General features: G+C 42.3%; 1 protein-coding gene across 1 annotated transcript in view; it reads right to left on the bottom strand.

Annotated features, from left to right (window-relative positions):
- slc12a4 (solute carrier family 12 member 4) overlaps positions 1 to 15658 on the bottom strand; it is a 160480-nt gene that overhangs the window by 144299 nt on the left and 523 nt on the right. The window lies entirely within an intron of this gene.

Raw genomic sequence — 15658 nt, 5'->3', positions numbered from 1 at the left:
TGCGTGATTGTGATTTTAGATCATGGATAACCCTTTTAATTAAAATACACTTACAAGTAATCACTGCAGGTAAAATTAGCTGCATGTTTCTGTGGACGGATGCTGTTTTATTTGAGCCTAGAGGTCAACATAATATCTGACGGTCAAATGATCCAGCTGGCGGCGTAAAGGAGGCGATTCACCAAACTAGTGAAGACACAAAGGGTGGGATTTTACGGCCTTGCTTGACCCAAGACCGGAAAATTCCACCCGAGGTCAACAGACCTTCCCATTGTCCACCCCTTGCCCACTCCGATTCCCGTTGCAAGAGGGGTGATAGAATTCCAGCGAAAGTATTGCTACATCAGAGCAGCCCAACAATCCTTTAGAGTCAATTTTAAACACCTCCTCAAAGGGAGGGTGGACTAGCTGAGTTGTTCTTGAGGAAGAGCTGAAGAGAAGGAAAATCGAACAAGATTTATATTACGAGGGTGGCTATCACCATTGGGCAACAGAGCACGGAGGATAGTGACTACTTCCCCCACTTTAGGAGCAACATCTCCAGGGACAGTAATATAGAGAGAGCCATGTCCACACAAAAATCAACAAAGCAGCTTCACACAGTGTGAGTTGCCAACACCAACAATCTGGCCATGAAGTTGCATCTCTACATACCCATTATAGTATCAACTGCAATCTATGCCAGCCAGACATGGAAGAGAACAGCAAATACGTCACATAGGTTGAACATCTTTCACCAGCACTGTCTATGAAAGATCCTGGGGACCACATATTCAGACCACCAATGAACCAATGAAAAATTGCTACAGAGGCTTGGTGAGAGATGCACCTGAGACATTGTGATGGAGAGGTGACTGAGGCTGGTAGGACATGTATTTCTCCACCTGGACTTGGTGGTAAAATGGACACCACCAGATGAAAGACAGCAGAGCCAACCAAAGGAGGCCTGGTGAAGTATGTTTGAGAAGGAACTTCAAAGTGGGACATCACCTGGACTGCAACAAGAGATTGTGATGGATCATGGCAGAGTCTTAAGAACATAAGAACATAAGAAATAGGAGCAGGAGTAGGCCATCTGGCCCTTCGAGCCTGCCCCGCCATTCAATAAGATCATGGCTGATCTGTCGTGGCTCAGTTCCACTTTCCCGCCCTCTCCCCATAACCCTTAATCCCCTCTCTTATCAAAAACCCATCAACCCGCTTCTTAAAAATATTTAGCGAGGCAGCCTCCACCACTTCAACGGGCAGAGAATTCCAGAGATTCACCACCCTTTGAGTGAAGAAGTTCCTCCTCAACTTACTGCTTACTGCTCACAGTTTCTCTGGTCCAATGTGGGGCAAAGTTTAAGTAATCACTACTTGATTTCACACTGGCACTAATGATTGGGTTGCTGTTGCAAGTAAAAAAGTAGCACAAATTTCAGCCAATTTAGGTTGAGGAGTATCAGTGTTATAACATAAAAGAATATCACATGCAGCATGGGTATTAAAAATATAAACAATGCATTTTGTTTTGAGCTGTTTCTACTGGAAGCAAGGCTAATTTTGCTCTGAATTCACTCCAGTTGCACTACACGATGGATTTAAAGCAGTGGAGCAACACTAAACAATTGCACAACTTTATATGTGTACTGTCGTTCAAAGGTATAATACAACTTTTAAGATCCCCCATGGTAAAATGGACATCTAAACATCCCGCAAGGTAAAAATCACCAGCATAACTTCACTTATTTCATAGATAGTGCACTATTATAAAATCTGCATTATATCTCAACTCACCACTTTAGCTGCTAGGCCCTAAAGATCTGGAATTTCATCCATGGAGCACTCCGTCTATCCTGCTTTAAACCGATCAACAAATTCTGGCGATTTCTAACTCATTCCTTTTTATTTTAAAATCTCCTTAACTTATCAGCAAGCTATGTATTACTAACCTTATTTTTCCATCATGTTTCTGTCTAATGGGTCAGTATGTGCTGCAGCAGACTATCTGACAGCATCTACTGATAGTTAAATTTGCCCTTGCACCTTACAGTTCAAAATATCTTTGCCCATAAAACCGCTGAAAGTACAGGCTTATAACAGCAGTTAAGGTATGTGGGCAATATGGGTGCGAGTGAGATTAACCAATGTGATTTATGGTTTGAAAAATAAAAACAGGACTGAGAGGCTGAGAAAATCAAAGAATGCAAATGTCAAATCAGATACAGGGAAGAGAGACTGAATTAAGAGCAAGAAGAAAAGGCAAGAAAGAATGCAAATAATATCTAATCATAACTAAAATCTGAGGGATGGCATTTCACATTTGCAAAATTAATTTTCAGTGCCAGTGAAACTGTTCAGTAATAATTATTCACCTACACTTGAACAGACAAGCCCCAACTTTTTCTGGCATTTTTAGTGGGCATCTATCATGCAAGTACCCATAATTTATGCTGTGTTTCAATGCAGAGTCTCTTAATAAGATACACACACAGTCACTGGAAGTTACTGTTCAATTTACTCCAATAAAGTTGAGCACTGATAGTCTCATCATTGTTTTTAATTGTAAAATCTAGGCCTGTATGTTTACTGCATTTCTCAAACAATTTAACCCTAGAGCCCTCTACTGTTAATTCTGTAAATTTCACAAAGTTTTCTTCAATTAACAATTCTATACAGACTCTATGTGGTTTATTTACCTTGGTCAATAATTTTATTGTATTTAGCGAACAGTAGCTCAAAGTATATAGTAGTCACTGACTATATCAAACTTCCATTCCTTATGGAAGAAACCAATTATAAAATATCTTTGCATTAATATCTGGTAAAGTCAAATACTATTTTCACTTACTGTGTTCACTAGCCTTAAAGCTGCTTACTACACACACACACACACAGAGAATTGTCTCTGTCCAACTTAATTTTAGAAGTTAGCTATGGACAGAATCATTACAGCACAGAAGGAAGTCATCTGGCTCAACATGTCTGCACCAGTTCTCCAAATGAGCAATTCACCTCGATCCAATCCCCGTCTTTTCCCCATAACCCTGCGCATTTTTCATTTTCAGATAACAGTCCTTTTCAATGCTTCAATTGAACTTGCCTCCCACCACACTCTCCAGGCAGAGCTTTCCTGACTCCCTTCTCCTTCTCTTCCTCCCCTCCCCCACTTGATGAGAAAGATTTTCTTCTATCACTTTTGCTTCTTCTGCCAAATACTCTAAATCTGTGCCCTCTCGTTCCTGATTCTTTCACGAATCTACGTCATGATTTTAAATACCTTCATCAGATTACCGCTTAGCTTTCTCTTCCCCAAGGAAAACCTAATTTCTCAAATCCATCTTCATAATTGAAGTTCTTCATCTTTGGAACCATACTCATGAATCTTTTCTCCACTCTCTCTAATAATTGAGCATCTTTACTGAAGTGTGGCCACCAAGAACTGGATGCAATACTCCAACTGAGGCTGAACTCGTGTCTTATGCATGTTCAACCCAGTCTCCTTTCTCTTGTACTCTACATGCATATTATTAAAGCCTCAGATACTGCACATCTATTAATAAAGCCTAGGATATTGTACACTTCTTGCCCACTCAGCCTGTCCTGCCATCTTCAGTAATGTTGTGGCAATGTCAGCATTGGACTGAGGTAAGCACAGTAAGGAGTCTCACAACATCAGGTTAAAGTCCAACAGGTTTATTTGGCAGCACAAACTTTTGGAGCACTGCTCCTTCATCAGGTGAGTGGGAGTTGTGTTCACAAACAGGGCATATTATAGACACAAACTCAACTTACAAGATAATGGTTGGAATGTGAGTCTTAAAAGGTATAGACAGAGTGGAGAGAGGGCCAAGCACGAGTTAAAGAGGGGTGTGTTATCTCCAGCCAGGAAACTTAATGAGATTTTGCAAGCTCAGATAAGCTGTGGGGGTTACAGATGTATATTTTCAGTAATGCCAGTTTCTTCATATGCCACACACTTTGGCATGCACCAGCAGCTAAAGTTCTTTTCAACTTGATGAATGTAAGTATGGCACGCTGGCCTTTTGGGCAGCTCTGCTGATTGCCTTTGTCGTACTATGCAGGCCCAGAATTATAGTCAGTAGGGCCACAAAGACTTTGTGAATGAGCACACTGTCAGTTGAAATAATCAGAATAATCAACAACATCCTTTGAGTTACTGACTTCTGGCTATTAAAATGAAACAGATGTCCTCCTGCCCCCTTCCCCAATTGCCCCCCCCCCCCCCCCCGCCAAAAATTTGGATTATCTCTGACATCAGATCTACTACTGAAGATGTTATCAAGCTCCCCTTGAACAGGGGATTTGACTGGATACCTCTAATCTCCAAAAAGGAATCCAAACTGTTTCTTCCAATGCTACTTGCTGCAAGGTTTTCCACCTTGGGTCAGTCTCAACCATCAATATATTTTTGAAATTAATGGCAAGTTCAGACCTTGCCCACACTAACAAGAGTTGTCCCAGATAATTCCCCAAGTAAAATGTGACTTTGCATTAACTGTCCATATCCACTTTAAGGATGATTTACACTGCAATCACCGATCTGTGACCAGTCGCAAAAGTCTATTTACGTTGTTTGGATGGAACATTAACTCGCCCAATTAGACCAGCAATCAAAGCACCTAGGTATGCACATTCAACAAATCGAAATACAAATACTATGAACAAGGAACGGAGGAACCCTGTTCTCTCTAAATATTTAATAGCTCAGGAGTCCAAATAGAACCCAAAACACACAAACATACTTGACTGAAGTGAAAGAATATCTCAATGGAATCTCTCTTGCCACTATAAACTCAGTTTGAGTCTCAGCAATTCAACATCTTTACTGCATGCTTAAAAATTCTTGCATTTATACAACACATTCCACAAGCTCTAGATCACCCATATGGTTAAAATCAATAAAGTATTTCTGATGTGTAGTCTCTGTTGTAGTGCAAGAAATATTAAAGAAAGTCTAACCAAGGGCCAGATAATGTGCTTTTGTGCTGTGGTACAGAGATAAATATTGGCCAGGATATGAGGGATAATGTTCAAGGGCTCTACTTCAAAACAATATCAAGGTATCTTTAATGTCCACCTGAGGGAGCAGAGAGCACCTTGGTTTAACATCTCAGCCAAAAGATGGCATCTTTGGCAGAGTGACATTCCCTCAAAACAACGGTAAGATTTTGTGCTTGAATTTCTGTAACAAAACTTAAACCCATAACTTTCTGATTTAGACACTACAACTGAGCCACATTGTCAGTGGAAAGCAGAACACTCTTCACATCATTCCTACATATTTGTAGTTTAAATGCACCCTTTAAAGATTCTACTGGGATCTCCCAATGTGTAGTGTTCCAACTGTTGCCAAATTTGTCAAAACTTAAACAAGGCAATTTGGCAACAGGAAACTGCTTACTTACTGAATTGTTTCATTAATATAAAATCAGCAGCAAACCACTACAGTAAAACTCAAGCAAATTATCACCTAGATCCAGAGATAATCAGAAATCTAGCATTCACATTAGATGTGTAGGAGTGCTTAACTATCAGTCATAAAGGTACACCACAAAAGCCACATCAATAAAGATACTGAAATTCATCTTCTTCACTCATCAGGCACAAAGACTTCTCCAGATAAGTTCACCAAATCACCTCATGAGCACTCAAGAGACTGTATCTTCTTTCATCCATAGCAACATGGATATAGCTACTGTGAAAGGACATCCCGGAGCAAACAATATTCATAAAATTGTACCAATACATTGCATTTTAATTGGCTCCTTTTCTTGAAATTTTGCAAGTCAGCAGGCATGACAAGTCGGCTGAACACAGGCAAGATCATTAGCATACACATCAGCAGATGAATAATGATTGATGTTTATGGCACAGGAAAAAGGAAAGAGAAACAAGAGATATATAGCCCATCACTGTATATACATAAAGACACAAAATAAAAGCAAAATGCCTGTTTTTATTTTGTTAAGGCACAGAAGAATGGGAGAAAGAAAGAAATTTTGCAACTGACAGAAACTTCACTTTGTTGATAAAATTATCCATGTGAATGAAGTAACACAGTTCTACATAAAGACAATGAGAAAAAAAGTGAAAAGATATGCAAAATGCTATCCCCAAGGCCTCAATCCCTATTATGTAAAACGTTTTATACAAGAACCTCAATGTTTTGCCTCTACTATACTGCGCGGTACATTCTTTGAAATAATTCTGTGTTCTTCCTAATAGATGATGCTGAGAAGTGTGAAGTGGTATATTTTGGTAAGAAGAATGAAGTGAAGCAATGTAAAACAAAGGATACAATTCTAAAGTGGGTGCAGGAACAGAAAGACATGGGGTATCACAGAATCCTTAAAGTGCAGAAAGCAGCCATTTGGCCCATCGAGATTGCACCGACCACAATCCCACCCAGGCCCTACCCCCATATCCCTACATATTTACCCGCTAATCCCTCTAACCTACACATCTCAGGACACTAAGGGGCAATTTTAGCATGGCCAATCAACCTAACCCGCACATCTTTGGACTGTTTATGTGCACAAATCTCAGAATCTTTATGTGCAGGAGGCCATTTGACTCATTGAGTCTGCACTGACAGAGCATCCCACCCAGGCACACCTCTCTGCCCTACCCATTATCCAACACATTTATCCCACTAATCCCCCTAACCTTCATACCTTTGGACGCTAAGGGGGCAATTTAGCATGCCAATCTAACCTACGTGTCTTTGAACTGTGGAAGGAAACCAGAGCACCTGAAGGAACCCATGCAGACATAGGGAGAATTTGCAAACTCCACATTGACAATTATCCAAGGCTGGAATTGAACACAATCCCTGACACTGAGGCAGCAGTGCAAACCACAGGGATACCATCCTGTCACACTGAAGAATGCAGGGCAGGTTGAGAAAGTGATTAAACAGGCATACAGGACCCTGGGTTATACAAATAGAAGCATACTGCACAAAATCAATGCAGTTACGATGAACCTTTATAAAACACTAGTTTGAATTCAACAGAAGTATGGTGCCCAGTTTTAGGCACCATGCATAGGAAGATGCAAAGGAAAAGAATTGAGATTCATTCTAGAGATAAGACAATTCTGTTATGTGGATAGATTGGAGAAGCTGGGGTTGTTCTCGAAGAAAAAAGGTTGAGGGGAGATTTGATAGACGATTTCAGAATCAGAAACTGTTCCCACTAGCAAAAGGGTTGAGATGATGTGGATACGCCGGTGTTGGACTGGGGCAAACATAGTAAAAAGTCTGACAACACCAGGTTTCAGTCCAACCGATTTATTTGATAGTGAAAAGGGTTGAGAATCAGAGGGTACAAATTTCATGTGATTCTCAAAAGAAGCAAGGGCAAAACGAAGAAACCTTATTTTTATGCACTCCAGGACCTGGAATATATGATCAGAGAGTGTGGTGGAGCCAGGTTCAATCACAGAAAAGAGAATCGGATAAGCACATGAAGAATTGCAAGGCCATGGAAAAATAACAAAAAAGGGAGTAGATGATTTGCTCTTGCAATAAACCAGCATGGATGGTTTATCAGATGGTCTCCTTCTGAGCTGTAACCCTTTAATGATTTCATGATCTGTTTTAACTATATTTCAAGCAAGACGCAAACACAAAATGGCAAGAGGAAAAAGATGATTGAAAGAAAATGATTGTCATAACTATTTGAACAGTTTGAGAAGGTGAAATAGATGGCTAGATGTTGTTCCAAAATCAGTAGACAAGCAGCAATGTGTGAAATGTCATTTAAGAAGATTTCTGAAATGAAATTCCATTTACAACTGGGAAGAAATTAACCATTACCTCTTAGCAGTACGAGGAATGTTTTAGGATTAAGTTGCTGACACTACTTAGTTTATAAACTTACATATAAATAAATATAAACAATAGATATTTACTGGTGACTTGAATTTCTGGGGAGATTAGATTATATTTATTAAGTCACAAGTAATTTGCAACAATCTAAACTCCAAAATAAAGCAGCAGTTGAAAAGTTACTCCCATACATCCACTTTCTGCAACATTAAAGACTTCATTTTAAAATTTTCCTTACCAGTACAGACACGACAGAGAAAGCAGAGTGACCACAGGATGATATCCACAATAAAGGGATTTTAAAGTAGAAAAAAAAGACCATAGATGAAGTTGGCTTTCACACTGGATTTAATGGAAAAGAAATAAGGAAAATGAAAATATTTATACTGCATCTTCCAGCATGTCCCAAAATGCTTTACAGCGAATGAAGTACTTTTCAAATGCAGTGACCCTTGTAATATATGAAATCTGCATACAACACTGAGATAATGAGCAGACAATGGCCCAGATTTTACTGCGAGTGATATGTTCATTAGACTTTGTACTTGCCTAGAGTGCTTCTCTGATGCTTTGCACAACAATTTACGATCCACCAAATATCCACGTGGCACAACACCCTCAGGCGACTGAAGCTTTTGGGAACAGGACAAGTAACTCTATATCTCCTGAACCAGACTGAAGAATGTTTAATAAGCAGTGCAGAATGTGAATCAGGAGATGCAAGCTAGAATAGTGAACTCAGTAGCAAATCTGATGAAAACGAGACTCCACACTCACAAACGTTAAGCTTCAAAACAAGAGGTGTTATTTAACAGTAATTAAGAATCACTGGAATGTTCAATTGGAATGGATAAGGTTTTTGGAAATTTATCCTGTATATGAGATAAATACCAGAACGTCTCACCAGCCAATACTTCAGGATGGCAAGTAAAATGGTGAATGCCATTTTTGGAAAGCTTTTTTAAAGTTGATTCATGGGACATAGGCGCCGCTGGCTGGTCAGCATTTATTACCTACCCCTAGTTGCCCTTGTGAAGGTGGTGGCGAGCTGCCTTCTTCATTTGCGGTTATGGAGAGAATTCCAGGATTTTGACCCAGTGACTGCAAAGGAATGATGATATATTTCCAAGTCAGGATAATGAGTGGCTTGGATGGGAAAGTAGTGGTGTTCCCATATATCTGCTGCCCTTGTCCTTCTAGACTGGAAGTGATCATGGGTTTGAAATGTGGTGTCTAAGGATCTTTGGTGAATTGCTGTAGTTCATCTTGCTGCTACTGAGCGTCGATGGAGGAGGGAGTGGATGGTTATAGATATGATGCCAATCAAGAGGGCTGCTTTTTCCTGGATGTGTCAAGCATCTTATGTTGTTGGAGCTGCACAAACTCCAGGCAAGTGGGGAGTATTCTATCACACTTCTGACTTGTGTTGTGTAGATGGTGGATAGGCTTTGGGGAGTTAGGAGGTGAGTTACTCGCCACAGTAGTCCTAGCCTCTGACCTGCTCGTGGCCACTGTATTTAGGTGGCGATTCCAGTTGAATTTCTGGTCAATGGTAACCCCAAGGATGTTGTGTGAGATTCAGTTATGGTAACACCGCAGAATGTCAAGGGCCTGTGGTTAGAGTCTCTCTTATTGGTGATGATCATTGCCTGGCATTTGTGTGGCGCAAATGTTGTTTGCCACTTGTCAGCCCACGCCTGGACATAGTCCAGATCTTGTTGCATTTGATCACGGATTGCTTCAGTATCCGAGAAATCACAAATGGTGCTGAACATCACCACTTCTGACCTCATGATAGCGGGAAGATCATTGATGAAGCAGCAGAAGGTGGTTGGGTCTAGGACACTACATCGAGATGTCCTGGAGCTGGGACGATTGACCCTCCACAACCACAGCCAGCTTCCCATGTACCAGGTGTGACTCCAACAAACGAAGAGTTTGCCCCAATACCCACTGATTCCAGTATTGATAGGGCTCCTTGATGCCACACTCAGTCAAATGTTGTCTTGATGTCAAGGGCTGTCACTCCCACCTCACCTCTGGAATTCAGCTTTCATCCATGTTTGAATCCGAGGTCAGGAGCTGAGTGACCCTGACAAAATCTAAACTGGGCGTCACTGAGCAGGTTATTGCTGAACAGGTGCTGAATGATAACACTGTTGATGACCCCTTCCATCATTTTACTGACGATCGAGAATAGGCTGATTGGGTGGTAATCGGCTGGGTTGGATTTGTCCTGCTTTTTGTGTACAGGACGTACCTGAGCAATTTTCTACATTGTTGAGTAGATTGGCCAGTGTTGTAACAGTACTGAAAGAGCTTGGCTATGTGAGCAGCAAGTTCTGGAGCACAAGTCTTTAGCACAGAATGTTATCAGGGCCCACTGCCTTTGCAGTATCCAATGTCTTCAGCCGTTTCTTGATATCACATGGAGTGAATCGAATTGGCTGGAGACTGGAATCTGAGATGCTGGGGACCACTGGAAGAGGCCGAGATGGATCATCCACTCGGCATTTCTGGTTGAAGATTGCTGCAAATACCTGTTTTATCTTTTGCACTGATACGCTGGGCCCCTCCATCATTGTGGATGGGGATGTTTATGGAGCCTGCTCCTCCAGTATTTTGTTTAATTGTCCACGAAGATGATTGGAAAAGCAAATTGCGTGGAGGGTGTGGAAAGTCTGCAGAGAGATCTGGATAGGCTGAGTGAGTGGGTGAGGACCTGGCAGATGGAGTATAATGTTAGCAAGTGTGAGGTTATCCACTTTGGTAGAAATAATAGTAGGAGGGATTATTATTTAAAAGGCGAAAAGCTGCAGCATGCTACGGTGCAGAGGGACCTGGGGGTCCTTGTGCATGAGTCGCAAAAACCCAGTCTGCAGGTGCAGCAGGTGATCAAGAAAGCGAATGGAATGTTGGCCTTTATAGCGAAGGGGATAGAATATAAAAGTAGGGAAGTCTTGCTGCAACTGTACAGGGTACTACTGAGGCCGCAGCTGGAGTACTGTGTGCAGTTTTGGTTGCCGCACTTGCGGAAGGCTATACTGGCCTTGGAGGGAGTGCAGAGAAGGTTCACTAGGCTGATACCGGAGATGAGGGGTTAGCCTATGAAGAGAGACTGAATAGACTGGGTCTGTACTCGTTGGAGTTTAGGAGGCTGAGGGGGGATCTTATAGAGGCGTATAAGATAATGAAGGGGATGAATAGAGTAGAGATGGAGAGATTCTTCCCCCTTAGAAAGGATAGCAGGCATACCCCAAGATTGGGGGGGGGGGGGGGCAGTTTAGATCAGAGTTGAGGAGGGGCTTCTTCACTCAAAGGATGGTGAATCTCTGGAATTCTCTGCCCGTTGAAGTGGGGTGGAGTCTACCTCGCTGAATATATTTAAGTCACGGGTAGATAGGTTTCTGATAGACAGGGGAATTAAGGGTTATGGGGAGAAAGCGGGAAAATGGAACTGATCCACTTCAGATCAGCCATGATCTTATTGAATGGCGGGGCAGGCTCAAAGGACTAGATGGCCTACTCCTGCTCCTATTTCTTATGTTCTTATGTTCACCATCTTTCACCATCTGGATATGGCAGCACTGCAAGAACTTAGATCTGATAAATTGGTTGTAGGATCACTTAGTCATGTCTATCACTTGCTGTTTAGTCTGTATAGCACACAAGTAGTCCTGTTTGCTAACTTCATCAGGTTGACACCGCATTTTTAGGAATGCCTGGTGCTGCTCCTGCCACGTCTTCCTGCACTCTGAACAAGGGCTGATCCCCTGACTTGATAGTAATGGTCAAGTGAGGAATATGCCAAGCAGTGAGGTTGCAGATTGTGTTGGAGTATAGTTCTGCTGGGGTTGATGGCCCATAGCGCCTCATGGATACCCAGTCTTGAGCTGTTAGATCTGTCCGAAGTCTGTCCCATTTAGCACGGTAATTGTGCCACAAAACACAATGGAGGTTATTCTATTGTGAAGGTAAGACTTCATCTCCACAAGACTGTGCAGTGTTACTCTTACAGATACCGTAATGGACAGATGCATCTGCAGACAGCAGGCTGATGGGGTCAAGTATGTTTTTCCTTCTTGTTTGTTCCTTCACCACCTGTTGCAGACCCAGTCTAGCAGTTATATCCTTTAGCACCTGACCAGCTCGATCATTAGTGCTGCTGCTGAGCCACTCTTTGTGGTGGACATTGAAATTCCCCCACCCAGAGTATATTTTGCACCCTTGCCACCCTTGCTGCTTCCTCCAAATGTTGTTCAACATAGAGAGTACTGATTCATCAGCCGAAGGAGGAAGGTACGTGGTAACCAGTCAGAGGTTTCCTCGCCTATGTTTAATGTGAAGCCATGAGACTTCATGGACGCTGGAATTGATGTTAAGAACTCCCAGAGCAACCCCCTCCTGACTGGCTGGGTACCAGGATGAACATTCAGATCCTGTGCGAATCAGCTGGCGGGAGTATTTGCAGACATCTTCAACCTCTCATTACAGCAATCTGAGCTCCCTATCTGCTTCAAGAAGACTACCATCATCCCAATACCTAAGAAAAACCAAGCAATGTGCCTTAACGACTATCAGCCGGTGGCACTGACATCCATCATTGTGAAGTGCTTCGAAAGGCTAGTCATGGCATGAATCAATTCCACCCTCCAGGCTACCTGGATTCACTACAGTTTGCTTTTCGCCGCAACAGGTCCATAGCAAATGCCATCTCCCTGGTTCTGCACTCAACCCTGGAACACCTAGATAATGAGGACACCTTTGTCAGACTTCTATTTATTGACTACAGTTCAGCCTTCAACACCATTATTCCTCCGAAACTCATTTTCAAACTCCATGGCCTGGGCCTCGGCACCTCCCTCTGCAACTGGATCCTGAACTTCCTAACTCATAGACCGCAATCAGTAAGGATAGGCAACCGCACCTCCTCCACAATCATCCTCAACAGTGATGCCCCACAAGGCTGTGTTCTCAGCCCCCTAACATACTTCTTATACACCTATGACTGTGTGGCCAAATTCCCCCCCAATTCAATTTTCAAGTTTGCTAATGATACCACCGTCGTGGATCGGTCCTCAAACAATGACAAGACAGAAAATTTGGTGAACTGGTACAGTGACAATAATCTCTGTCCCAATGTCAACAAAACGAAGGAGATTGTCATTGACTTCAGGAAGCATAAAGGAGAACGTGTCCGCTTACATCAACGGGGATAAAGTAGAAAGGGTTGAGAGCTTCAAGTTTTTAGTCCAGATCACCAACATGTCCTGGTCCCCCCATGCCAACACTATAGTTAAGAAAGCCCACCAACACTTCTACTTTCTCAGAAGACTAAAGAAATTTAGCACGTCAACTATGACTCTCACCGGCTTTTACAAATGCTCCATAGAAAGCATTCTTTCTGGTTATATCACAGTTTGGTATGGCTCCTGCTCTGCTCAAGACAGCATAGAACTACAAAAGGTTGTGAATATAGCCCAATCCATTATGCAAACCAGCCTCCCATCCATTGACTCTGTCTACACTTCCCGCTGCCTCGGCAAAACAGCCAGCATAATTAAGGACCCCACATATCCAGACATTCTTCCTTCTACCTTCTTTCATCGGGAAAAAGATACAAAAGTCTGAGATCGTGTACCAAGCAACTCAAGATCAGCTTCTTCCCTGCTGCTGTCAGACTTTTGAATGGACTTACCTTGCACTAAGTTGATCTTTCTCTATACCCCAGATATGACTGTACACCACATTCTGCACTCTTGTTGCTTTCTCTAATGTATGGTATGCTTTGTCTTACAGTGTACAGGAACCAATACTTTTCACTGTATGTTAATACATGTGACAATAATAAATCAAATCAAAAGATTGTAGGCCACTGTGCTGCAGTCATCTCTTTTGGGTCTGTCTTGCTGGTGGGACAGGGCATATCCATGGGTGGTAATAGTAGTATCTGGGGTGTTTTCTGTAAGATACGATTCCGTGAGAATGACTATGTCAGGCTGTTGCTTAACTAGCTGTGAGAAAGCTCTTCCAATTTTGGCACTCGTCCCCAAGTGTTAGCAAGGAGGATTTTACAGGGTCAACAGGGCTGTTTGTTTTGCTGTTGTCTTTTTTGGTGCCTAACTCAAAGAGGAATAGCTCAAACTTTGGACAGCAACTTCCTGAATGCCACATGTAGTTGCATGTGATGGCTGAAAGTGGGCTGATATTCACATAAGGTGAGCACTGGCAACCTAATTATTATTCTCATAGCAAAATCTGATCTATTCTGTTTGACTAACATGGCTTGATGGATAAATATTCCCTAGGACACCAAACACAAATTAACTGTTTTCCTTTCTGTCTGCATCATGCAATCACTGCCCTCCATCTTAGAAAGCAAACAGGTCCTTAGGTTCAGGTCTCATCTCAAAAAACACCAGCTCAGACAATGCAACAGTCCCTCAGTGGTGCACAAGTATCAACTTAGATTATAAAGAAATACATTTATGTAGCATCTTCCACATCTGAGGACATCCAAAAGTTCTTTACGCAAACAGAGTACTTCTGACATATAATTACTGTTATAACATGGGAAACAAGGCAGCCAATGGGCAAATACATTCCCACAAACAGCAAAAAAAATCACATTTTTCTGATGTTGAGGAATTGATGCACCATTTCAACAAAAAAAGTGCCACAGAAATGTTTTACCCCACTCAAGAAGGCAAATATAGAATCACCAAAGCTCTACAGTGCAGAAGAAGCCATTCAGCCCATCAGACCTCTGACAGAGTATTTTACACAGGCCCTCTCCCCCAGCTGATCCCCGTAACCCCATACATTTACCATGGTTGATCTCATCTAACTTAAACATATTGGGACACTAAGGGGCAATTTAGCATGTCCAATCCATTTAACTTGAGTCACAGAGGTTTACTGCATGGAAACAGACCCTATGTTGCCCCTTTTTTCAACCCTGTTTTCTTGTGATAAAAACAGACGATTTTTCAATAAGCACAAAGTTTGATACAAATTCAAGAAAAAATTAATGTATACTGCTAGTCCCAATTGCCTGCGTTTGGCCCAAATCCCTCTATACCTATCTTACTCATATTATTGTCTAAACGCTTTACAGAACCTGCACATCTTTGGAGTGTGCAAGAAAACTGGTGCACCTGGAGGAAACCCACACAGACACGGGGAGAATATGCAAGCGCCACACAGACAGTCACCCAAGACTGGAATTGAACCCCGGTCCCTGTAGCTGTGAGGCAGCAGTGCTAGGCACTGTGCCACCATGATGCCCAGACAGGGTTTTAGTTTAACATCTCATTCAAAAGATGGCACCACCACACCCTGAGTGCTGCACTGAAAGGCAGCACAGTGGCAAGTACTGCTGCCTCACAGCATCAGATTCCTGGGTTCGATTCCCAGCTTGGGTGTCTGCGCGGGGGCTGCACATTCTACATGGTCTATATGGGTTTCCGCCAGGTGTTCCAGCTTCCTCCCACAGTTTGAAAGATGTGCCGGTTAGGTGCATTGGCTATGCTAAATTCTCTCTCCGTGTCCCCAAACAGGCACCAGAGTGTGGCAACTAGGAGATTTCCACAATAACTTCATCACAGAGTTAATGTAAGCCTACTTGTGATATTAATTAATAAACAAACATGATTTTTGTGAAGTCTCTGGGTGTGACTGTGAACCCACAATACTGCAACTGAGAGGTGACAGTGTATCTATCCATTGAGCCACTGAATCATAAAACACCACAGTGCAAAAAGAGGCCATTTGGCCCATCGAGTCTGCACTGACTACAATCCCACTGAAGCCCTACCCCGA

This window comes from Carcharhinus amblyrhynchos, chromosome 4, assembly GCF_965287045.1.
Source record: "Carcharhinus amblyrhynchos chromosome 4, sCarAmb.v2.hapA, whole genome shotgun sequence".
Lineage (NCBI taxonomy): Eukaryota > Metazoa > Chordata > Chondrichthyes > Carcharhiniformes > Carcharhinidae > Carcharhinus > Carcharhinus amblyrhynchos.
This window is presented reverse-complemented; position numbering and strand designations above follow the sequence as displayed.